This window comes from Perca flavescens, chromosome 22, assembly GCF_004354835.1.
Source record: "Perca flavescens isolate YP-PL-M2 chromosome 22, PFLA_1.0, whole genome shotgun sequence".
Taxonomy (NCBI): Eukaryota; Metazoa; Chordata; class Actinopteri; order Perciformes; family Percidae; genus Perca; species Perca flavescens.
Window position 1 is genome coordinate 19,609,266 of NC_041352.1, and position 25,636 is coordinate 19,634,901.

A 25,636-nucleotide genomic window follows, 5' to 3' on the forward strand; every position below is an offset into this window, starting at 1 on the left:
CTTCTAACCCTTTTAAAGGAACATGCCGACTTATTGGGACTTTGTCTTATTCACCGTAACACCCAGAGTTAGACAAGGCCATACATACCCTTCTCATCTCTGTGCGTGTTGTAACTCTGTCCGACGGCCCCACCGGTAGCTTAGCCTAGCATAGATCCTGGAAGTAACCGGTTCCAACTAGCCTACTGCTCCGAATAAGTGACAAAATAACACCAACATGTTCCTATTTACATGTTGTAATTTGTATAGTCAAAAGATGGTTAAAAGATGGCTGTGTCTCATGTGACCTTGTTATTTGTACACGCTGTGACTATACAAATCACAACATGTAAATATTATTTGGAGCAGTAGGCTAGTTGGAACCTGTTACCTCCAGGATCTATGCTAGGCTAAGCTACCGGTGGGGCCGTCGGACAGAGTTACAACACGCACGGAGATGAGAAGGGTATGTATGGACTTATCTAACTCTGGGGGTTACGGTGAATAAGCTAAAGTCCCAATAAGTCGGTGTGTTCCTTTAAGAGAAATATCTGGCTCTTTAGCTGCTAAATGCTACATTCGTTCACCAGCTAGTCTCTAACTCTGTATGTCTCTTACACGTACATGTAGTGTACGTTGTAGAGCTAATACAATTAATTAAAAACAGAAAAATTATGTAATTTCAATGTAATCATTCATACAATTTTTCCAGCAAAAATGTAAAAAAAAAAAAAATCCAAAATGTTTAGGTTTTGGAGTGTTGATTGGACAAAAAAAGCATACAGGAAAAATTCCAAATTTTCTGACATCGAACAAACAATTATTTGATGAATCGATTAATGAAGAACATAATTCATAGATTAATCAATAATGTAAATAATCCTTAGTTGCAGCTCTGGTACAGTGGCTTCATCTGAACTTTTACTTCTGAAAAGGTGATCTGTGTGGGTATGCCACTACAAGCAACACCATTTACATTACACAGTCTTTTGATCCAAACATTTTGATACAAACATTTTGATTATTGCAACTTTAAGCACTCAAGTCCAAACAAACAACAATAAACCTGTTCCTTTAACAAGCTTAAGTTTCAAATAAAGAATAAATGTTAGTCATATTTCCAAGTTTTGCTGCAGAGTACCCCTGTCATTCTTGAGCACATCTCAAGTCTTTTCATTCTTTCTTTTTGAAACCACATCTTATCAAAGGAAATGGACTGTTCAAACCTTTCTCAACTGAACTAATGGAATCTGAAGTGACCATTATTTAATGTACTACAAACGCTAGAAAGACGTTGGAATAGTGATTGAGAACATTGACATGCAAATCAAAAAATGTCAATATCAAAAGCACTCAGCACATATGTATTTCATATAATTAATCAGGATATGAATAAGGTAACATAATATATACTGTATATTAAGTGATCTTGATGTTAAAGTCAATATGCCTCTCCGTAGCTGTCCCCGATATACACCCGACAAACAAACCTCCTTTTCTCGTGCACTAAAATAATAATAATAATACATAATGCATCAGTGCATGCCACATGGATGATGCCAAGTGTACGTCCCACTTCATTAATTCATCCATAATGAGTTTTGCAGCATGTAGGAGCAACTACCTTAGAGGCAGCCCCAAGAGTCAAAGCTAATTAAATCAGAATCTTAAATCCCAATCTACACACATCTGCCTTTGTTTGCAGTGTAAAAAGCAACAAATGAGTTGTGTTCAAGACACACACTCTGTCTTTTAGCTATAGATGTGGATAACTGAGGACACAATTCTACACCACGTGTAAACTCTTTAATTTCCACTCCACAAGTCTGTTCTTTCTGCACAAAAACCCCAAAGGAGATCCAAACCAGTAGGTGTCTCTGTGACACAAACAAATCCCCTATTATTAGACAAGTGCTTCATTGAATGCCAGATTATATTGATCTCCATTTTGTGTGTATACACTCTTGAGGTAGCTGAAAATTCTAATTAACACTATATGTTCAAGTGCTATGCCCTCTGTGCAGTGTGATGTATATTTCAAGATTACAGTAACTAAAAGCCTGTGTGGAGCGCCTCATTGCAGGTGGCTGAGCGAGGCTGGGTTAATCTTTTGCTGTCTATAGTCACCACAGAGTCCTCAAGGACATTATCAACAATAGAGAGACCCTGATTTGTGTGCTGCCCATATCTTGCTATTTTCTCACAAGTGATTAAGAAGCTGGAGCATCTCAGATATTGAGTGGCGAGGCAACCTTTTTTCACTGACGTGCATGCAGGCCTAAATAGAGGTGAAGGTTGTGGGGTGTTTCAGTTGAGGAAAAAAAAGGTAATAACTTTTTTTTTTTGGCCTCATAAATTGTACATTACCAACCTGCATTTCTGTTGATTCAAAACATGCATTAGTTGTGTCTAAACAGACCCTATACATATGTATGCTAATGTTTCTTGAATGATGAATCTGCGTGCATAGAAATCCCCACAATTGTTTATCAGTAAGCAAAAAAAGTTAGAGCACCATGTGCTTGAAATTTGTCTCTGCCAGGTCCCAGCGCTGAGGAGAATCTACGAGCTGGATTAAGATTCTCATCTCACATGCTCTCACAGAATACTTGAGCCCGTGGTTTATCTCTGTAAGAAGAGCTGTCTCGGAGACGACAAGTCGCTGTTTGAGTAACCTAGCGCAAACGTCACAAGTCATCATTAATCATGTGAATGTGTCATGCATCACACAGAGGTGGTTTGCCACATCTGGTCTTTAGTCATATATCCTAATCATCACCGTATCAGCGTTCCAAATCTGTCCACGAATACATTATTCAAATTTAGTTCATTAGAAAAGTAATTTCAGCCGACAGTTAAGTCCACCTCAAACTTGGAGAACGGCCCTAATGGCATTATGTTTCATTGTAATTCTCTGCTCTTGCAGTGGGAATATTGTAGCCATTTACTATCATTCATAATGGCATATACATTCCAAAAATATCAAAGGAGGCATGGGAAGTTAACTTTTCTTTTCGTTTATTTTTATCCAAGCGAAAAAGTCACATTTAAAAAGAAGTTTCTAATATTTTAAGAAGCACTTCTGGTTTCTTTCTGGTCATCTGCTTAGTACGGTGGCCCTGAAGTGCACATCACAACAGCAAATACAAAAACACAACGGCAATTAGGAAAACATTTCAACAAATGATAAACCACAACGGCAAATAGGAAAACAAAACGGAAAATATGAAAACACTTCAACAAATCATAAAACACAACGGCATTAACTTCTACCGGAAAAGGTAGGGCCTATCTAGCAGAGGACAGACGCTCCTGATTGGACAGACGGACTGTCTGTCTTTTAACAGACAGTCCGTCTGTGAAAAGTAGGCGCTTTTCCGTGTTTTTCACCTCTCCTTCCTGTTAAAAGACAGACAGTCTGTCTTTCCAATCAGGAGGGTCTGTCCTCTGCTAGAGTAGAAGTTAATGCTGTTGTGTTTTATGATTTGTTAAGTGTTTTCCTATTTGCTGTTTTGTTTTCCTATTTGCTGTTGTGTTTTATGATTTGTTAAAATGTTTTCCTATTTGCCGTTGTGTTTTTCTATTTGTTAAAATGTTTTCCTATTTGCCATTGTGTTTTATGATTTGCTGTTGCGTTTTTCTATTTACTGTTGTGATTTGCACTTCATGGCCACTGTAGATTAATGATGAAGACATCATTAAACAAAATGAGCTAAAAAACAAAAGCCACTAATATTGTTGTGTTTTTTTCTCGTACAATAGATTTATCATCATTATTAGCCAATACAATCTCTTTCTCAGGTCTTCTAGGACACCCTGTGTGTACTTTCTATCAGCCTCTTATATAACTGTATGACAAATCAATCATAAAATTGTTGTTTAGATTCTTTTGACCGATAGGCCCCTTGAGCCCCGAAGGAGCCAAACAACCACATAACTACAACACACTATAAAATAGCCGAAATAGAAAAGCAGGCATTTCCAGCTGCAGCAATACTGCTGCATGTATGTTTGAATTTCACCGCTGTAATGTGATCTAAAGCTTTAAATCTTACTATTTTATATTTTATGGGTTTGTACAAACATCAGTGGAGGCTTCTGTTGACCTTGAATCAATGTATACTGAATCTCTGTGTAAGTTATTTAAGTGTTATAGGCATTCTTTACTGCAAAACTGTCCGTTTTCAGACATGCAACCAAAGCTATACATCTTGCCTTCAGGGTTTGGCCGGCTTACACTGTGGAATGCTTACCAGAGACAATGCATGATCCATCTGTCTGCAGAGAAAGTCTTCCTCGCCCTTCCCTGAACTAATCTCACATCGCTATAACCACAAGTCTCAATTCACCTGTTGACAGAGAGCTGGAGGCAGATTTTACCCCTGAGTCGAACATCCCATCTCTGCTCCATTCACTAAGGACCAACGGAGAGGAGATTTCATGTGGAGCATGCAGCCCTTGAGGCCTAATTTCAGAAATCCCTGACTTTCTTTTTTTTATTACAGGGTGATATACTCTTCTGTGCATCTGTGCTCTTTAGTTTGACCTCTCTTGTCCTCTAAATCCTAAAGCCTGACACACTTTAGGAAATAATTCATAAAACCCTTTTATATAAGCCTCTATATTTTGTGTTGACTCAACTCTTTAGTTATTGCCTACTAGAGCCAAAACATTTTCAAATATAACTCTGGTCATTCAACAGCAGGCACGGGACTAATTTCCATTTTCTCTGCCTGCAGTGAAAAAAAAAATATAACTGCTAATGGTCCTCAAGTTGACAACGTTGATAGAAGAGGATGCATTTGTTTCTTTCTAAGCCTGACCTGGGAATTAAATGTAAAAAAAACAATATAAGCTACATTACAGTAAAGTTGGGCAACTTCACTTGTGGCTGAAAACTAGACAAGCATACTTATTAAGTCTATAATATCCCAATTTATAGAAGCCTTGCACATACTGTACATGAAACAGCAATTACAAAAGTTCAGCAACAATGACATAATCATGTTATGACATTACTTCATACGTAATATTAATTCCACATCATTGACATAATTTCTTCATCGTATATATGTATACATGTGATCTTTATTGCAAAGCTCCAGGATAATCAGAGGTGAGATTATGTGCAATTAGTTAGATGCGCGATCCCATGAAAAACATGCATCTCCAAATTTGGTGATTTTAAATTTGTCAGACAAACTCAGGGATTCATTTGCCTACTTTTGAAGCTAAGTAAACCAATAAAAAAATCTTCCCTTAATATCAATCTACAATTTTTGAAAACAAGTAAAAGTCCAGCATTTACAATTTTATTTAAGTTAAAGTATAGAAATATTAGCAAAAAAATATACTTAAAGTATCAAAAGTACATGTACACAGTACACAATTTCCCTGTCATTGTTATATTATTATACACTGGATCATTATTACTGATGCATTAACATGTATGAAGTGCTTTAATGTAGTTGGTTGCTGTGAAGCTGATTTTAACTATTTCATATTGTTGGGTAGTTCATCCTATAACGATGCTCCATTTTATAAACTGATCATATGTTTTGTATGTAAAATCTTAAAAGTAACCAGTTACTATAGCTAGTAAATATGCGTAGTGGAGGTGAAGTAAGATAAAATGAAAATACTCAAGTAAAGGACCTCAAAATTCAGGTGTAGTATTGAGTAATGCTTTCCACAACTGAAAAATGCACCGACATAAAGCTGAAAACAGGGCTGTTTCCTTAGCTGATAAAAAGTCAATGCTTTGGAGATTTTTTGGCGAGGTTTTGACAGAACAGGACTATTGACAAAGAGTATCATGAATTGGCAATGTATAATAATGTCCTGACTGTTTGTATGGCTGTAAAACGGTGCAAAATCAAAACTTACAAATGAAAACGAGCTAATTTGATCGCTAGGACTGGCAGAGTGGGAATTCTGCTCAGCCATGACACATTATTCTTCACCAAAAATGGTCTTTACTTGCCACCCTTACGATGTAACAGATAATAGTATTATTGTTATTGCATTGTTGCTGCCTGCGTTGGCCCAGTTGGTGTTTATTTTCCTAACGCTCCATGTCCACAGACGATGGCAGTGATCCATCCTGACTGCCATAGGCTGAGCGACAGATTCCAAACAAGAGGGAACCCCAAGGTAATCATTTGCATTTGTTTTTTATTGCAATCATTAGGGCTCCCCTACCGGGCCTCACCACAAGTCTGTGTGACAGACCCCATGTTTTATCTGAGAGTCAGGGGAGGTATGTTGCTGGGAGCGAGCCGAAGAGTACAGTATGCTGCACTGATAAAGAAAACAGGCTGGCTACCATATATCATAGAGACACTGACATCTGTGTGTCCCTACGAGTGCTTTGTAGAGTTGGAATAGTGCGGAATTATCAATAAAGACAATATGTGATTACAAATGCAGCAGATTCTAATTATCATACTAAGTTGTATTGCCAATTTTCCCTGTCACTGTATTAAAAGGCATGGAATTATTTTAATTTTGCATCATTAAAGGCCGGTACACAACATAGCACAGACTGCCGAAAGCAAGAGAGCACACGAGAGGAAAACTGTGGGGAACAAAAGACAGAGGAACTCTTGATCAAGCTGGGCAGTGTCATGACCTCTCCTGTCCCCCAATGGAGGCCCAGAGATATCACAAGTGGTGCTTGAATGCTGTGTTCCATGGCTGTGCATCAGGATACAAAGATCACCCCAAGCTCTTACTTTCATTTAATTATCTAGGGGTCTTCGGAGAATGGGGCTGTGTGCAAAAAGTCCCTCTTATTCAGCATTATCCTGGGGAAAAAATGACCTCAAAGGTTAGAAAGCCTTCTAGAAAACCTACTTTTCAAAAAGGGTTCCCAGCAGCTGGCCACACTGAGAGAAATTGGTATTGTTCTGGAACTTGTTCTGGGAAAGTACCATGGTGGTATTTTCAATTTTACCATGGCACGTACTGACCATGGCCATGGTAAACTGTACATCATGGTCCATTGCACAAATAATGTAGCATAATGTACTTCAAAATGGAAGTAGTGCTAATTATATACGGCCAACCCTCAATGAAAAGACCCTTGAGTGCTCGTTGAGACTGACGGTAGACTAACATTTGCTTTTTCTTGACTTGTAGCACTCTTAGATTTACGTCACTGTCAAAATGCTTTCAAATATATTGGCCTGTGCAGCATATTCATTATAACAATCCCTCGTATGAATGCACAGTGTGACTATTATACCCCTGTGCTTGTCACAGTGCATGCAGGGTCATTAAGCTTTGATGAAACAATGGCAGGGCCCAAAGTGAGGTGGAAGAAGCCTCCCACGCTGAGGCCAAACTAGACTTACCGCCACAGAATATTATACTCATTCAGCTCATTACAGAGCAAACTAGCGCTTTTCTGACTCCCTTACTCACTTGCGTGTCCCTGCTATCAGCCCACACATGCACCTCTTAATAGATGCCTGGGTCTCCCCACTCTTTTTCTCTGTGTCCTTCTTATCTGTGCTCCCATGGAGGAAGTTTGCCCCTTCTCGTCATCGCTGCTGCTTCTCAATCAACGTGGCTCCAACCTCCAAGACTCATACCAATTTCGTTCATTCCCACGATACAAGAGCAATTACCCTGTTCTGGCCATCTACATCCCTAGCCACACTAAACGCCAACCGCTTGTCACTGAGCCATTGCATTAAAGGTGGAACATCCTTCATTGCTGCAAATGAGTAAAGGAAATGTGACACATGGATCTGTTGCATATTATGGTACATATCCTGTATACAATGTATTGATTGTATGTTGTTGATGATTTATACTGTTAATTTTACAGTGAAGTCGACTTTTAAAGAGTTAAGGGGCAAATACTGTTATGATTCGCTGCTTGAAGCTAGAAAAATGTTTGCGGGTAGCTATCATAGAGGCAAGAACAAGCTAGTGGACTATGAACTAGTTTATAGGTCATGGCATTAATGGCAAAAGTGTCTCTTCTCAAAGACATTCATGGTGTTTGTCATAGCACAGGTAGTATTGGAAAATAATTAGTTGTTAGGTCTAGTGGATTTAATCACCTATAAGCCAAATGGGTGTACCATCCACTAACAGGCCACAGCATGTGCTGAATGACTTCCATTGCCAATAAGCAAGAAAAGGATGCAGGCTTACCTGAAACCCTGGTGAGCTCGACTCACTTATCACCGCTCCACTCATGGCTTTATTAAGCCAGCATTCATCATCCCTTTTCTCATGTCAACAACAGTTCATTTAGGTTAACCAATAGACAGTGACTAAACTAACCAAAATACTTCAGGGATGAAGGTTATCATTCGTTGGTCTCAAACAAGCGGGAACCTCGATGCTGAAATGCAGAAGTGCCAAAAACTGCTGCTCCATCCCCCCTCTACCTCTTTGCCCATTTTTGGATTAGCCGACGTCAGGCACTGCCAAGATGGCGACAGAGGCAGCCTCCAAGAAAATCAGGCAAATGATTCCTTGAAGGAACGTTGTTGACTGATAGCCGACTGGAAATATTGTCTGAAGGCTGCAAAAAAAAGATCAAATGCTCACCAGTAACACCCTCTCTTAATTATTCGTAAGAGAGTCCCTGCTCATCTTTTTGGCAGAGGTCACTGCATAGGTCTCCACAGTGGGAGGGTGCCAGGGGTGGACAAGATCTGTGCTGAAGTAATGAGGACTCTGGATATCAGGGTGTCATGGTTGATACAGCTCTCAAATGACATTGAGATTTCTGGAACAGTGACATTGGACTGGAGGGCTGGTTGATCGTCTTTGTCTTTAAAGAAGAGCCCAGAGGGTACTTAGAAACAACCAAATCCACAAGATCACAAAGCCTCTTTGGAAGGAGGACCAACAGTGTGGATTCATCCCAGTCACTGAAAGGTGGACTAGCCTGTAACCCCATTACAAAAAACAACAGGTCAGAAGAGATTGATAATCGTCTCTTTGTGCATTTTATGTTCCTAAAAAAAAAAATGTTCCCTAAGGGTTCCAATGGGAATTTGTATTTGGAGCATTGGAGTTGCTGCTGGTTCTGCAAATCATTCACTCTTATGAACCTTAATACAGCTCTCATGTAGAGTGACAGCATGTCTGTATTCTTGTTCTTTCAAGGTAGAGTTTAGTCTCCTGCAAAGTGTCCTTCCAAGTGTCAGGACACAAAGAGATCTGGATAGCCTCGATAGGCAGTACATCTTCAAAGAGGGACATTTTTTGCCTCATTCAATGTGGTTTGCTCCTCAGTGTAATGTCTAAATCCAAATATACATTTATATCTGTCAAAACGTGGCCTTGCCCACACAGATGGGGATTGAGCAGCTGCTCCAAGTGGAAAAGTTCAAATGTCCCCGGGTGTTCTCCACCTCTGATTGTAAAATTGTGAGATTTACTGCATCTAAAATTGTTTGGAGCAGTGGTAGCAGTAATGTTATTTCAGACCGTGATGATAAATAGAGTTGGGCAACAAAGAAAAGCTCTTGATTTAACAGTCAATCCTTGTCCAGCTAAAGTTATATTTAAGGGATCAAAAGAATAATGACTATGATGGTGTTCCACAGCTAGGTCAAGTCTTTGTGACTCAGGGATACAGGACAATGTCAGTCACATTGTCTGCACTCTGCTACTCATAGGCGCCGATAGTATTTTCCGTGGGTGCTCTAGCTCCGGAGCACCCACGGAAAATACTGAGCACCCATGTGTGCCAGACTGCCAGTAGACTACATTCATTTTAAATGAAACATTGCAGTTGGTGCTAAGTGGAGCGTCTGTCATAGTGTGATTGGTTATGTTGGTGGCATTGATTTTTAATTTCCCACGAAGCTGATTGAGGTTACGTGTCAGTTAAACTTCTCATCTCCAATCCTATCTGTATTTGTGAGAAGTGGCGCCGTCCTGAGTTGAAAGCCTACTTTACGGCTTTGTTATCCAGTTAATAGGCGCGTGTGTTCGCGTCGGCCGCTGTCCATTTCCTAAGATTCTGAAATGCAAACAATTTTTGACTACTTTTGTTTTTTTTAAATGGCGTGCGCCTGTGAGCACCCGCGGAGGAAAACATAAATCGGCGCCTATGCTGCTACTTCATATTTAGGGTAGCTTGTTGGGGTAGTTTGGGCTCTTGAGCTCTTCCTGCTGGAGGTGTAACAGGATAAAGACCATGGACGAGATGTTTAGACGACTGCAGATTTTTCATACCATTGCAGCTCCTCTTACACTTGTGGCCTCCCATTTACAGAATAGATTTTTTAAATGTGTTTAATTATGCACAGGGTATTAAATGGCTTTGATCTAAGCTGCATTAGCAGTCTTTTAACTCCACTAAATATTTCGAGGCCACTCAGGTGCTTAAATGGAGCGCTCGTGTCCATCCTAACTCCAAGATACAATCAGGACGAGACGTGTCTTTTAACATCGTACTGGTGTTCCCTTTTTTGTTACATATACAACTCCAATTTAAACCTTTAGATAGGATGATAAAACAAATCACTTTATTCTGACAGTTCACAGATTGTATTGTTGTTTCTTGTTGTTGGCATAGTCTGTGACTTTGATTGATTCTCTTGATTGATTTCCTCTAGCGCCCCCCTGAGGTTGACATTTGTGGTTTTGGGTGAAATGTCTTAACAACTATTGGATAGATTGCCATGAAATTTGGTTCCCTGCAGGATGAATTTTAATTTGGTTGTTCCCTGACTTATCTAGCACCATCATAGGTTATTTTTCAGTACTTTGGTTTATGTCCAAATATCTGCAAAAACTACAAATAATGAGTACTTTGTGTTAAGTGCTACAATGCAAATCTTAGAATGCTAACATCTGCTACACTGAAATGGTAAACATTATAACCGCTAAACATCATCATGTTAACATTGTTATTGTGAGAATGTTAGCATCCTGATGCATTTAGCTCAATGCTACAGCACAGTCTCAATGAGTCCCTAGCATGGATGTAGACTTGTTTGTTTTACTCCTGTTTGTTCGTTATATTGGCTCTTTTTATATTTATGTGTTCTTTTATTCACTGCCATGTGGAATAGTCTTGAGGTATCTCTTAATATATGCTCATAAAACTTTAAACTTAATGATTAACTTACATTTTAAACTAGACAAGGATTTTGCTGCAACCACAATGCACATAAGCGAAAAGAACATTTTAAAATGTGTATGACATTAATAGGTGCCAGGGTGGCAGGTCGTGGGAGGATTGTTCTTGCTGCAATGAAAGGATAAATACCAGAAATCCAACAAACTGTATAGTATTTTGTGTAGCATACAATGGCTAATCTTTTTTTTAAATGTAACTTTCTATCTGTCAGTTACACCATGGCCAAATCTTTGACCTTACTGCAGACAAATCCAAAGCTCCAAAGTTTTCAGCAACTCAATAACTCATAAGTATAAAGGGTTAATTACCCAAAGTGTAGCTTGTATTTCTATCCAAACTTGCTGAACTGAGGGAATCAGTGCCTTTCACACCCACACACAGGCCACAGCAAGCATCCTCACTCTGTCCTCTGCATGTTCATCTTGAACATAATTAATCAGGAAGACAGCAAGCCAAAGATAAAAACAACATTAGTCAAAAATTACTCCTGACCTTTTCTCAGTTGCACAATAAGCATCCCTTTTGGTTTTCAGTAAATCAACTCTAAATGAGAACACATTTTACAACTCTGAAACTTTCTTTCCATACACGATGGACCTTGTTATCAAGACACCGTGTCCTCCAGTATCTCCCCCGTTTAAACGTGTTTTGCTTTTAACTTTCTATTTTTAAGAGTTCAAAGGAGCTATCTTTTTGGCATTCAGAAAGTCTAGACTCCTGGAGACTCTGAGGGTGTTTCACTAGCTGTTTGATGGGAAGTTTTGCTAGAAACAGTAGATAAAGCCACAGATGCATGTTAACACTTGTTGGCGCCATCTGTGCCTTACGTTGTAATGGTACTCGCTCTGCTGTTTGCTTCTTAATGAGGGCAGATTGTTCCCTTTGATAATCATATAATGTTTTTGCCTCTGTATACACATTTTATTTATCTAATGTCGTAGCTTAAAGATCACATACATAGAATACTTTTATTTGAAAACGTTTGGCATTAGATGTCATCTCATGGACTAAGGTTGACTGTTCATATCTCACTTCAAGTTGAGTCGAAGGCAAAGCACTGTAGTAAAGCGGAATATCAAGTGAGCAGAGAGAGAGAGTTTAATAATACAAGATCAGACGTCTCAATAAACACGTGTGAATAATAACAAATTCCCTGGAAACGTCAGGACAATAATGCAGCAGCTGTTTGAAAAGTCTGGTTAATTGAACATGTCATCCTGAGGGATTATTTCCAAGGCCTTAATATATGTTGGAGGAATTGTGACCAACAACACGCTGTCTGTGTTTTAGATATGCTACATATAATACTGACAGAGTATACTGTAGATGTGAAGGATAGAAACATTCTGTTAACAATGACAGTGCATTGACGATAGCATTTTGGAGAGAAACGGTCTCAACTTGTCAAAATGTCTCGCCGACGTCTTCATATTATATTAAGCTTGAAACCATGAATGAACATTCTTTTCTGTCTCCTTATATCGGGAACAAAAAAGACAATTGTGTCCTGTGCCATAATGGGGAATGTCAGGCTGACTTTGCACTGAGCAGATCCATTCAAAATGAATTGTAAATGACAGAAAATGTGACTTTGACAGTAATCTGGGATAATTTTCTGAGGATCAGAATGCATTTATGGCTCGTAATTCACAGCGCTGCCCGGATATAAAACTCAATCAAATGGAAAAGTTTAGACAGGCATTGTTGAAACTGTTTTTTTACAAAGTCTCCTATTAATTATAGCTGAAGTAGTTGGAAGGTGTTATTCTAAGGGATGGGATTTCTAATGCCGTTTTCTAGCTGTTCAAAAATGAAACAAAAAAACATTGTTACTTACAATGACCTCAAGTTGGCTAACAATAATCTCCTTGATGGTTTTACCTTTTAAATAGCTAAATTACCTTTTAACGTATTAGGTAATCAGTGTTTTGAATCTGTTTGTTTGTTAAAGAAGTCATTTTGGGAAATATGGCAGAGAGTTAGCTGAGAAGATTTATGCCACTTTCATGTCTGTATGGTGAATATGATTGACTGCCAGCAGCCGATTAGCTTAGCTTAGCATAAGGGAGGAGAACAAGGGGCAAACTGATTTCTGATTCTGTCCAAAGTTTATAAAATGTAGCACCTCAGAAGCTCACCAATTAACACGCTATATCTTAAATACAACTTCCTCACCCAGAAAACAACTCTTTAGGTCAATTGGGCAAGCAGCTTATAACGACTCATATTTGTGTTGTTATTTGTTGTTAGGCGGCAAGAGCAGACAAGGAAGTGAGGTGACAAAGTATAAGAGCGCCAACGGTCATATTTCTCATTTGGGAAGTAATTGGAAATCGCCCTATTCTGTCGTTAGGGAATGAGGATGTGTTGTGTGTATAATCTGCACAAAAATGTAAGTGTGAAAACAAAAAAAATCACAGTTTTTTATGCCGGGCCGTTTGTTGGCTTGGAGCAGCAAGCTTGACAACTGGTCCTGGCATAAAACGGCAAATTTTACACTTCAGTGTTTGTATGGAATAAAGTTTTGAGATTTAAGGTTAAAAAACAGAGGCATGATAACAACCGCGTAAAGACTCAAGCACACTGTCAGAAATCTACTCCCGTCTTTTCTGCGATTAAAAAATGCCGATTCTGTGTCTTGGTCTCTAGTCTGCAGTGGAGTTTACCCACCGCTGCTATTACGATTCATCGGGGGAAATCAATCAGGATAGCTTAATCGCCCCTTTGAAGTTACACGCATTGATGCACTGTGCCGCTATCGCCACCATTTACCTCAGAGGTGTCTACATATTGAATAGCAGGTGTTGTTTGTAATGGATTAATTCCAAGTCTCCATGGAGAGAGGGGAATTGCAAGTCAAAAACTGAATTATCATAATTAAGTCATCATTTTTCAATCGATATGAAAAAAGCAAATTGCATGGTGCTGACTGTATATGACTGTAATGAAAGCCGTAAACGCACACTTCTGCTGTCATGCAAATCAGCAGCTCATGACAAGATTGCAGCTGAATATCACAGGGAGACAAAAACTCTGATTGATGGACATTTTCAAATCTGTTCAAGAATTTCTTAAAACAATATTTGATATTTACATGGCACTCCAACTCATCCTCTTCTCACCTACCTTAGCTCTGCATGTTATACATGTTTTAGATTGCACACTATCCTGTACATTGCACTGCATATGTGTAATTCATTCATCATTCTGTTCTGTTGCTCTTGTTTTTGCAGATACCACGCCCTTTGCACAACGCTTATCCCCACAACAACCTCAAGTGTACACATTGTATATGTTTGTTTTTTGAAATACATGAATATTCTATTTTCTTCCTTCAGTTCTACTTTTTATCTTCCACTTAGTTCTATTTTATTTGTTCATTCAGCTCTTATGAATCATGTTTTATTAAGTTTATTCTGTTCAGCTGGAGGAACAATTACAACAACCAACAGTGTTGGGAGCATTGGATAGAAAAGTAAGGCAATTACAGTAATGTATTACTTACTAACTCATTACTTATTAAATTCCGGTAGTATTATACCTGTTATAATCTCAGTTATGCAAGTTACAATGCCTTTTCACCCCAAATGAAGTGGTGTTATGTTTTTTTTTTTTTTTAATTCACCAACACCGCGAAACATTTCGGCACCGAAGAAAAACATTTCTGAGGTTATTTTGGTGAAAGTAACGCAAAGGTAGTGCAAAACATTACAATTCAGAGACCGTAATATTGTAATAGAACTAATTACTCTCAAATGACAGTAACTAGTAATCTATAATGTATTACATTTTGGAAGTAACTTTCCTAACACTGACAACCAATAATACTTTCAACATGTGTATAGACGTGTGTATTGTGTTAAGTCGGACCTAAAACATGTGAACCTATCCATTAACCAGGGGGCAAAAATAGGTTCTATTGCAATTAAAAAAGAAAAGTGATGTTTTGCGCCTGCTGATGTGTTGATTGCGTATATCGAATTAGAAGATAATGAGCTTGACACCCAAACAGCCGTGTATCCTGGAGGAACTCTCTGCACAGTAGGTGCTTTGGCAGCAATCTCCCAGTTTTTACAACAACCCTGAACTGTCTCTATAATCACTTTGTCTTCTCTGTCTTTCTACAGTAGGATTGAGCATCGAGAACCGGTTCCAACTTGGAATAGTTTCAAACATTACGATTCCAATGGAATCGATTCTTTATTGGAATCGTGTGGAATCGTTTCGAATCTGATCATCGGTTCCAAATTTAAAACACACAAGTTTTGGTTTCCGTAGCGACCACCGTACTTCCAGCCGCTTGTTGTGTTGCAGCCACGGAGCACAGTAAGCGGCGCTCTAAAGTGTGGCTTTATTTCACGTTGAAAAAGCCCGTTAAAACTGTAAATCGCCACTGAATAAAAATAAAATGTTCCTCTTATCTGTGAAATATAGTCCAGTCATTTTATGAAAAAAGTTAGGAGAAATTGCAACAGAAGCAAAGTCAAGTGATTTTGTATCCTCAATATGTCCTGAGTAAGCAAAAAAAAAAAAAAAAAAAAAAAGAATCCCATTAGGGGAAAGTTTTAAAAAAGACCCAAATATAGCCTATTCATACTTTTTCTCACGTGAATAGGGTAAACATTTTAACCTTTAGATATCGCCATGAAAATTATGGAGTTGATTATTTACATCAAGACAAACAAAAAATGTATTACAAGTTTTTTGAAATTGTTTGTTAACATGGGCAAACAGTGCTTAATCTAAGTACGTATGTGCTAATTTGCATAAATACCACAACAGATCTAAATTAATGAATGTATGAATAGGCTATATTTGTTTTTTTTTCCAAACTTTCCCCAAATGGGATTCTTCTGGGCTTATTTTTCCCTTACTTAGCACATGTTGAGGATACAAAATCACTTGCGTTTTCTTCTGTTGCAATTTGTCCTAGGTTGACCCCCATTTTGGCTTTAAATGACTGGACTAATTAGCATGTCACCCGTTTCAACTCCAGCCCTCAAAGAATCGGAATCGATAAGAAACGGAATTGAAAGGAAGAATCAGAATTGGAATCAGAATTGTTAAAATCAAAACAATGCCCAACCATACTCTACAGTATTTCTTACTCACAAACACGTACTATAAACTCCAGGGTTCCAGAGCTTTCCATCACTTGAGTGAAATCTAATATTCCATCTCCACAAGGGTCTGCAGCAGCGAATCAGAGCAACATCAGACAACTGGAGCTGAACGTGTTATCAGTACTATAGCTGTTTACATGCAATCATGTAATTATTGTCCTCACCCTGATTATGCACATAAACCTATTATGTTGTTTACAAGCATTGTGTGCAAAGTACGTTAATAATTCCATCTTAATCCAATCTGCCATCTGGTAATTGATTAAATATAATGATCGCCTATCTGCTACAGGACATAAGTGATGTGAGTCCTCCCCTTCTTGCTCTTACTGTCATACTGATTGCATATCTGCATATTATCAGGTGCGTTGATATGACAAACCTTAAAGGGTGAATTCACCCAAATAACCAAAACATATTTTCCAATAAACACTTACTCAGAATATTTTGGCTTTATCTGCTGAGGTTTTGAGATATTCACCTATGAGATTTGGTCCAACAATTGATGTGGCAAAGTCTTGCTTGTAGTGCTAAAAATAATAAAAACATTATGTACACATATACTGTATGTACAAATATGGATCCTACTTTTAATGTCACCAGTTTGAGGCCTGCAGGGGACATTTGTTGCATGTCTAATTTGCTTCGGCATTTTGGACTCCAGATTTGCAGATTTTTCATAGAAATCTTAAAGTCAAAGAGGCCATCACTAACCTGAAGCGCCAGGCTGTCACACACACCTAAATTGATTGGTTCGTTCTGCTGCTGCTAAGACACAAACACATAAACATCCTGAAAAGTTGGATTTTTATGTGATAAATGATCCCACAATCTCGTAATATTATAGCCATCTTCTTTAAATCTGTTTCTCACAATTCCCCCAGCTTCAGGGCTGTGCATTACTGAATTGGTGGAATACCCCTTTAAACACTTAGACACTGTTTTTGGTTGTTATAGTGAAAAAAATGTGGTTGTGTGTTTTGAAAACCTCAAGCCAGCGCCACAGATTTTTGCAAACTGTCTCACATTAAGCAAACACAATGTAAGTGCTTCTCAGACAACTGCAATCTACAAGTATAAATAAAACATGAAATTAGCAATAGATTTTACTCTGTGGCGACTTCATACACACACACACACATTCCCCGACATAAAACATAAATGTTACATAACAGCAAATTAATGCATTATGAAACTCTGAGGCGAAAACTCTCTAGAGTGAGCCAGAGATTTGTCTGATATAATGTATCAGGAGACATATTACCTCAGGGACTGTCGCCCTACCAGGCCAGCCATGATAAATAATGCAACAAAAATACATCATCATGATGTTTCTCTTTATCCAACATGTGTAGCTGTCAACTTTGATCAATAAGAACGCACTAAAGGCGATGGTATATAAACACAGTCCTTTTTGTCTTTATTCATGCTGTTGAACCAAGAAACACTGCAAATGAGACATTTAGATGCAAAATATGTCAGCCCTTAAGGCCCACAAGAACTTTTAAGTTTGACCTGGGTAGTGCAGGAATACTGTTATCAAGATAGAAATACCAAGAAGGAGAGGGACTGAATGGTCATTATTGCACAATGATGTTCTCTGAGGTTTGAGGCTTTCAAAATACCAATTTATATAACACACTCCACATTCACTGTACGTCCACTCTTAGCGCCGCCATATACCTGTTACACGCAGACCACGTAATAAGATGGAAATTTGAAATTCAAATTTCTTTTCTCTCATCTCTCATCACACCGTTGTGGTGATCTAAGGACCCACCCATCAATTTTGACTGTCAGATCAAAAAGGTCTTCATTTGCATCGGCTCGTGTGAATTTTCATCTCGCATATGGAAGTTCTCATTGTCTGCGAGACGTTTGAATAATTAAAACAATGTGGTGTAACTGAAAACATCCTTATGCTTCTTACTTTGAAGCCTGCATGTCAAGGATGTAAAAAATAAAAAGGACATTTTTAACCTTAATGTTCTGTTATGGTCCTCATTTCACAAAAAAACATTACCATTGCTTTATCACCATGATACTTTAACTTATTTGATGAGAATTTCTTATAAACATGATTTTGAACTGATGACATGTTTCAGAAGTCTGCTACAGAAAATGACACAATACATCTGTTTGGGGTCTCAAAGACTCCAGCTGGTTAAATGCAATGGAGTTTCATCTTCTCTGTATCTGTGATGGTGTTTACAGTTCTCTTTACACAGCACTACCCTCCTAAATCCAAAATAAATCTATTTGGATTTCAGTTATTGGAGTTTTTATAACCGTAAAAGGTTTGACTGGGAGTCGAAGGGGAACTTCGGTATTAATCAACCCATGTTTTTGTATCTAAGTGTCTAATAGGGATCACATTTTTTTTAAATTGGTCCAGTATTGAGCGAGAGCGCTGCAGCTGGCAGCTGCGAAACAGGCCATGCCATGTCATCGCACAGACAATTGACGCTGACAATTGCATGTACGTCCCCCACAAGTGCATGTTTTTGCCACTGACAGGCTCAGGTTATTATAAATGTCTGACAACATTCTGGAAAGATGGAGAAGTCTCGTTCTGAAATCTCGCGAGAGGTGACTTGTTGCCGGAAGGCAACGGTGGAAAGAGTTGCTGGTGAGAGTATGTTGTGTTGGGGTACAGAAAGCGTAGTGTCTAAAAGATTTTCAGTAAAAACAATGGTGCGTTTTTGAACATTTTCCAATTGTGCCAACAAAATGTCCCGCAACACTTTGCACAGCGTTCTTGACTACTGATGTTGGATACGGATACAGGCTGAAGTTGTGGCTAGTTGTGCTATAAATGGATCCAAACACTTCGCTCCACTATCATGTCTGCAGTGACCATTTTAACCAGGATGTCTACTGCCAACCGATGAGGACAAGAAAGCCCATACCAAAAAAAATGCTGTTCCAAGAGTGGAGCGCTGCAGACAGAGCGGAGGTAATGTTATTAGCTAAAGTTACTCTGTTGACCTGGCATCAGTACACATTAGCAATTAATCGTTTTCAAATCAAAATCGCGATTTGAAAGAATGCGATTAATCGTATGTGCAATATTTAGTTATATTTAGTTTAGTTTAACATTTTTTATTCCTTTTTTTATTGTTATATTTACAATTATTTCATAAGATTTATGCTGACATAAAGTTACATATTGTCCCATGCTTATTAAAAGAAAAACACTTATTGCTGGCAATTCATATCTATGTTCTCATCCTTGCATAAGAATATAGAGCCGTTTTGATGGTGTCTCATGTTATAATGCTCAATGACATGTTTTATCTGTTACACAGTGAATATTGAACTAAAGCTAAACTTAAAAAAAAAAAAATCACAAATCGAATCCTTATCGCATTATCTGGCAGAAAAAACACTATTTGATTTTTTTTCCCAAATTGTTCAGCCCTAATACACATGAAAACATGGCGGGATATCGGCAACTTCTCCCTCTTCCCATAATGTCAGACACATAACAACTATCTGAGCCTAGTTACAAATGCCTCGTGCAATTACACTGCAGTCTGGTACGTGACTACCAGCTTGAACACTCTCACTCAATACTGAACCAATTTCAAAAATGTGTTGTCCCCATTACACACAAAACATGGGAAACCTAGCTGGTGTCCAAAACAGTCTCTATGTAGGATAACATACTGTATTTCTTTGAGTTTTTGGCAAACTAAAGAAATATATGTTTGCGTTGACCATATAGCATAGGAGGTCAACAATGTGTTCTTATTTGGCAAAATAACAATGCTGCATGGTAATTTCCTATTTTGTCACCTTCATCAAATCTGCAAGCTGAGTTTGACGCAAAGTGAAGGGTTACCAGTTCAATACTTTTTACATGTGAGGTCCATTTCGCAACTATTTTTACATATACAGTACAGCAATGGAGCCTGTGAGATCGGTGTGGAGCAATGAGGACACTGTTACCTTCCTCAAATGAATGCATTAAACCAAAGCCAAATCATGTTTTTTTTCATATATTTTTTTTATTAATTTGATGTTTAATTGGTGCTCTTTTAATTACATTGCAGCGTCTTTTCTGCAATGGTGTAGTGGCACCATACTGGAGAATTAGAGCCTCCAACTTATTCACATTACCAGTGGTGGATAAAAAAAACGCACATTAATTAGCATTTTCTTTTATCGATTTTCTGAAAATTTGTTTATAAATTTGCTATTAATTTGGATGGAAACCCGACTGATTTTGTTGACTAACTGACCAGTTAATAAAACACAAGGGTTAAAAGGGGAAGTTCACCTATATCTTAAGATATCAATAGTTCTCTCAGTTACAATAAGAGTTTTTGATACAGCATTAACTTCTCAAACTGCCGCAGCCTTTCTTTCACTGTATTCACTTCCTCACTCCCCATGAGCCCCCTCTGTCTGAAACAAGCAAGTGTGATTAGCATCAGTAAACCCGGCACAGCTCTCTGAATTAGAATCCTGCCGCCAATAATAAAGACCAGATAGAATGATGAAACCAAAGATTCAACTGTACTCCTCATGTGGTGCGGCCTCAGAGAGCCATGGTGCCCAGGGCTCCGAGGACTTTCTCTGAGGCATCTTTTTGATGTAAAAGTCAAGGAGTGCCCTATGTATTGCACAGGCAGCCTAGCCCCTGCCTGACCAGGCTTTAATAGCCTATGATCAGAGATCTATTACTCACATCTTAGAAATGGGCTCAGGGAGCATAGTCATTTGCCATTTTAAATTGATCTGTTCTTTTGGTTTCTGGTCCGATGAGACAAAATCTCTCAGTTTCAATTTCCACTGGCGATACATTACTATCAATACATTATTAGAGTAATATCATAGGTTATTCCGTGGACTCCGATTTGCATAAGTATATGCATTTCATTGCAGCACGGGCAAAAGGTTTTTAAGTGCTGAATACAGATTGTGCAATGTGTCAGAGAGGACCGTTGGATAGTGTTGAACTTCCTGTGGGCGAGCTCTCTCCCAGTTGTGTCTCTTCCTGCCCAAACATTTTAACATCATTCACGACGAGCTGGGACAGAGAGGCACACAGGAGGGTTTGGAATACATTTGGCTGAGGTAACAAATTAGCCCCCTCTCCTCCTGCTTTACCTCTTCTCTTTTCTCAGCAGGGGGCCACAGTTGTGTCAGTCCTGTCTCCTCTCCTGTTTCCCTTCAGACAAAATTGTCCATGCTGATCAGCCTCACTGCTGCAAGACAGAGAGGATATAAGGAATCAGAGAGGGAGAGCTTAGCATCTTGTGGCCAGATTATGAATATATTCAACATGCCGCGAAAAGACTGCGACCCAGCTGTTGTAGGGATATTTCATATTACCATCTTCCACGTGTGAGGCAATAATTGTGTGAATGAAAGCAATGCATAATATGTTTTCATTTCCCTTTCTCCCTTTCTACACAGGCAGCTGTGGACTTTTATTTGAATGAGCTAAAAAAAACAACCTGCTGTAATAATCCAACATTTTGCTGCATGAAGGTAATGTTCTCATTCTAGCTGAGCTCTGTAAATATTCTCTCACAACTGTTGTTATAATGTACAATAACTGAGTAGCAGGTGTGTACCACAAAGAAACACACACACACTTTCCAGTTTTATTTTGACAGCAGAATGGCTCATTTAACCGTATCCCAGAAAAGTCTTGAAGTCATGAAAACTGCATTAATCTTTTAGTAGAGTTATGTTATAGTAATATGATTGAGCATGTTCACACAGGAAAATAAACTTTTTCATTCATGCCATACTGTGCTTTACAAAGCTGTAGAGCTAGTTCAGTATTTTAAACTCCATAAAAAATATAAAAGTGCCTATTTCCATACCTATACCTCACAGGAGGATTACAGTAAAGTGTGCAGAATGCTGTTAACAAGTTGTGACAAAGCTTTTAAGTAATTGTAAAAAAAAAAACTGGATCCATGCCAAACGTCTAATGTTTTTCCCCTCGTTTCATACTCCGCTCATGGCCGTCTCCATTGCACTTAAAAGGACCTGTAGCTATGCATCAACAAAATGGCTTAATTTGAGTAAACAAGTGACTTCAAAGCCACAAAGGTGTCGCAGTAAATCCAAATAAATTAATTTTGTTATCTGTTAATTACATTGTGTGCCATTAGAGATTGTTAGAGTGAATTATGGCCCACTCCACCATTTACTAACTTACATAGGTGTTGGATTAATATTTAAGTCTTTGACATGGAAGAGGAGATCATTTAGCACCACTCCAGCATGTGTGCTTCTATGATTCACATGCACTTATGGAAAATGAATCTTTTATTATATTTATATTTTCACATTGAACGCTCTGGTTCTAGGCAGTAATGAAATGTACATTATTAACAATTACATTGTTTATTCAGCACAATGAATGAATGCCAAATAAACAATTTTGAACACTAATATGAAATAATATAAATAAATAGCTGTTACTCGTAACTTTAAATAGCCTGCAGCCACTGACAGATTATAAGAATGGGCCTCTGGACACAGACATGTAAACGGCCCGACACTCTCCTAGGAGCAAGACACCCAGACGGCATCATTCATTGTCATTTTGTGTCTCGTTATGCATCTCTGGTCGTTTTGCATCTCTCTGTGGTAGTTTTGCACCTCTTGTTGTTTTGTCTCTCTTTGTGGTCGATTTGTGTCTTTTTGTGGTTGTTGTGTCTCTCCAACACATTCTTACTCCCATCGTGTACAATATGGACGCTTGGCCATGTGCCTTTGGCGTTGTTTTTGACGCTATAATTCTCCTTTAGCGTTTTATCTAAACACGCTTTATCTAAACATGCTTGGTCGGGACAGTTCGGAAGCACAAGAACGGGACAGTTAGGTTTAGGGAAAGAAGAACGGGTCAGTTGGGTTGAGGAAAAGATCGTGGGTGGGGTTTTAAAATGTTTCAGTGACACGCATGACAAGACTGGGACAACAACCCCGGTCTCCTGGGTGAAAGTCCTGTGTTGTTTGACCCATCCACCAACCCCACCACCTTCACTATGTGGAATTTCTGGCTTTCGTACTACTTGCTTCCATTGTCGCTCTTAATGCTACGTCCTCTTAAAGCGCCGCGGAGCTGCTGCTCTGCCCGGTGCAATCCATACACACGCTGAAGGGTGGTTTTTGCGTCATATCTGACGCTGACGGGCATATCCCAAGCGTCCGTATTTTACGAGTTGGGAGTAAGAACAGGTTAGTCTCTATTTGTGGCCCTGTTGTTGTGGATTTATATTGATGTCTTTTTGGGGTCATTTTGCACCTCTTGTTTTTGTTTTGTATCTTTTTGTGATCGTTTTGTGTCTATTTGTGGTAGTTTTGCTTCTCTTTGTAGTCATTTAATTGACTTTTCAGCAACAATGTTAAAGCAACACTATGTAACTTTTCCCGCTTCAGTCCCCCTACAGGTTGTCTCATTGGAACTACAGCTGCAGCTAAAAGTTACATAATGTTGCTTTAACAGTCACTTCATGCAGAGGCTCTGGGCCTGTAATCGGTAGGCCTGTTCAGTAATCCATCCATGATACTAACAAGCCAACTACCGCTCACCTTTTGGTAGGGGTTGACCAGGGATGGCCAGTCAGTTTCTCGGGGGGCGTACCACCCCTCTGGCCCCTGTCATTATGTCAGTACATCATGACAGTTCACGCACTATCCATGCCACTTCCCCCGAGGATACCACTACGCAGCAAGAGAGGAAGACTCCAGAGATAAGGTCTTATCTCGTTTTATACAACTAGACAACTCGTACAGAACCTTATCAGTGTTACAGTGCGTGTATCACAATAGGCTGAGCCACATTTTCAGAGTGTGTTAAGTCTAAATGAAATATGGCGACAATTATCTAGTCGCCTGATATTAGAATTGGCAGCAAGATACTTAATGGGGCCAGTGCAGCAGAATGATGTTGTAGTTGTAAAGCCTATGTGTGACATCCAATGACTGTCACCGCCTCTGTTGACCTAATTCAATTTTCTTTTCAATTACCTGTAGTATATTACCATCACAGCCATTGGTATTGTGGTATAAATCACCCAACCGGACCCTGTGGCTACAGCAGACAGGCACCCCACTGGGTGATGTAGAGCTGTGTCCTGTCTGGCCCCTGACTCCCTTAAATATATTTTAGATTAAAGAAAAGAACACAAACACTCACGACCCACATTTCAGCAGCCAGACTATGCCGCTGGGCCCCTTCATAGGAACGTAATGTATAATTACAGTGACTCAAGGTTAGATGCAGACAAAACTGATAGCGGAGAACAAAACTCAATGAGTTCTGGGATCTGAGGATTATTATTTGGGGATGTATAATTAAAAAGGCCTGGGTGTAAAGTACTCCCAGTCTTGCGTCTTTGTTTCAATCTTCACATCTTAAATGCTTGTGGCAGGTTCAATGAGGTGAATGGTGGTCAACCAGTGGGGGGGCTGTTGACTTGGTTGTGTTGCCAGTGTCACCTCAGTGTCCTACTGAGGTGAGAGCATTGATTTATTCAAAAGGGAAGACTGGTGAGCAACCAGGTTTGAAAACACCCTTTAATCAATAGGGGCGGTTTATCCAGTGTGCCTAATGTGTGAGAAGAATTAGCCATGTTGGCATATGATGTGGGTACAGACAAATACAGTGTGTGTGTGTGTGTGTGTGTGTGTGTGGGTGGGTGGGCTGGTGGGTGGGGGGTGTATGCTAAATGAAATGTTGTGCAGAGGTACAGGCTTTTGAAATGCCATGTGCATCAGTGGTGAAGGTGTTGGTAGGTTTTATTGGCAGGCAAAGTCAAGGTTAACAGGCTGAGCTGTTGTGTCTTTTGAGCAGTTGAACCAGTATGCTCAGTCACAGTTTATATTTTATTCACATCATAGACTGTAAAAATAATGGACATATCATTAGTGACGTCACCCATTGGTTTATAAGCCGGGAGTTTGGCATTTGGCCGTCGCCATCTTGTTATTTTAGAGCCAGAAGTGACCGCATTTGGTTAAGAGGGCGGAGCTGGGGAGGATTATTCAAAGTCACTCTTGTGTATGGTTGCAATGGCACTGCTCTAAACTAAACGCTAAGAGGGAAACTGTTTTCAACCGGGTGACTCAAGTCATTCAGCAGAGTTTTGCTAGCGGGTAAACAAGGAAGTCCTTCGGTTGTCAAGGTGCTAACGACAGTTATACAAGACACTTTTAGGCAAAAATGTTCGCATTGACTTTGATGATGTGAAAACACAGTGAGAGGGACAAAGATTAATACAAAAACATGGATAACAACCAAAAACAAGTTCACAGCTATTTTAATGTACACAATGCCCTGGTTAGCATTGCTAAGCCTTTGTCCTAAATGATAGTTCGGCGTGTAGCCACGTCCCTAAAAGTTCAATCATTGATCCATTTGTAGCAATTTGTTGTCCACGACTTT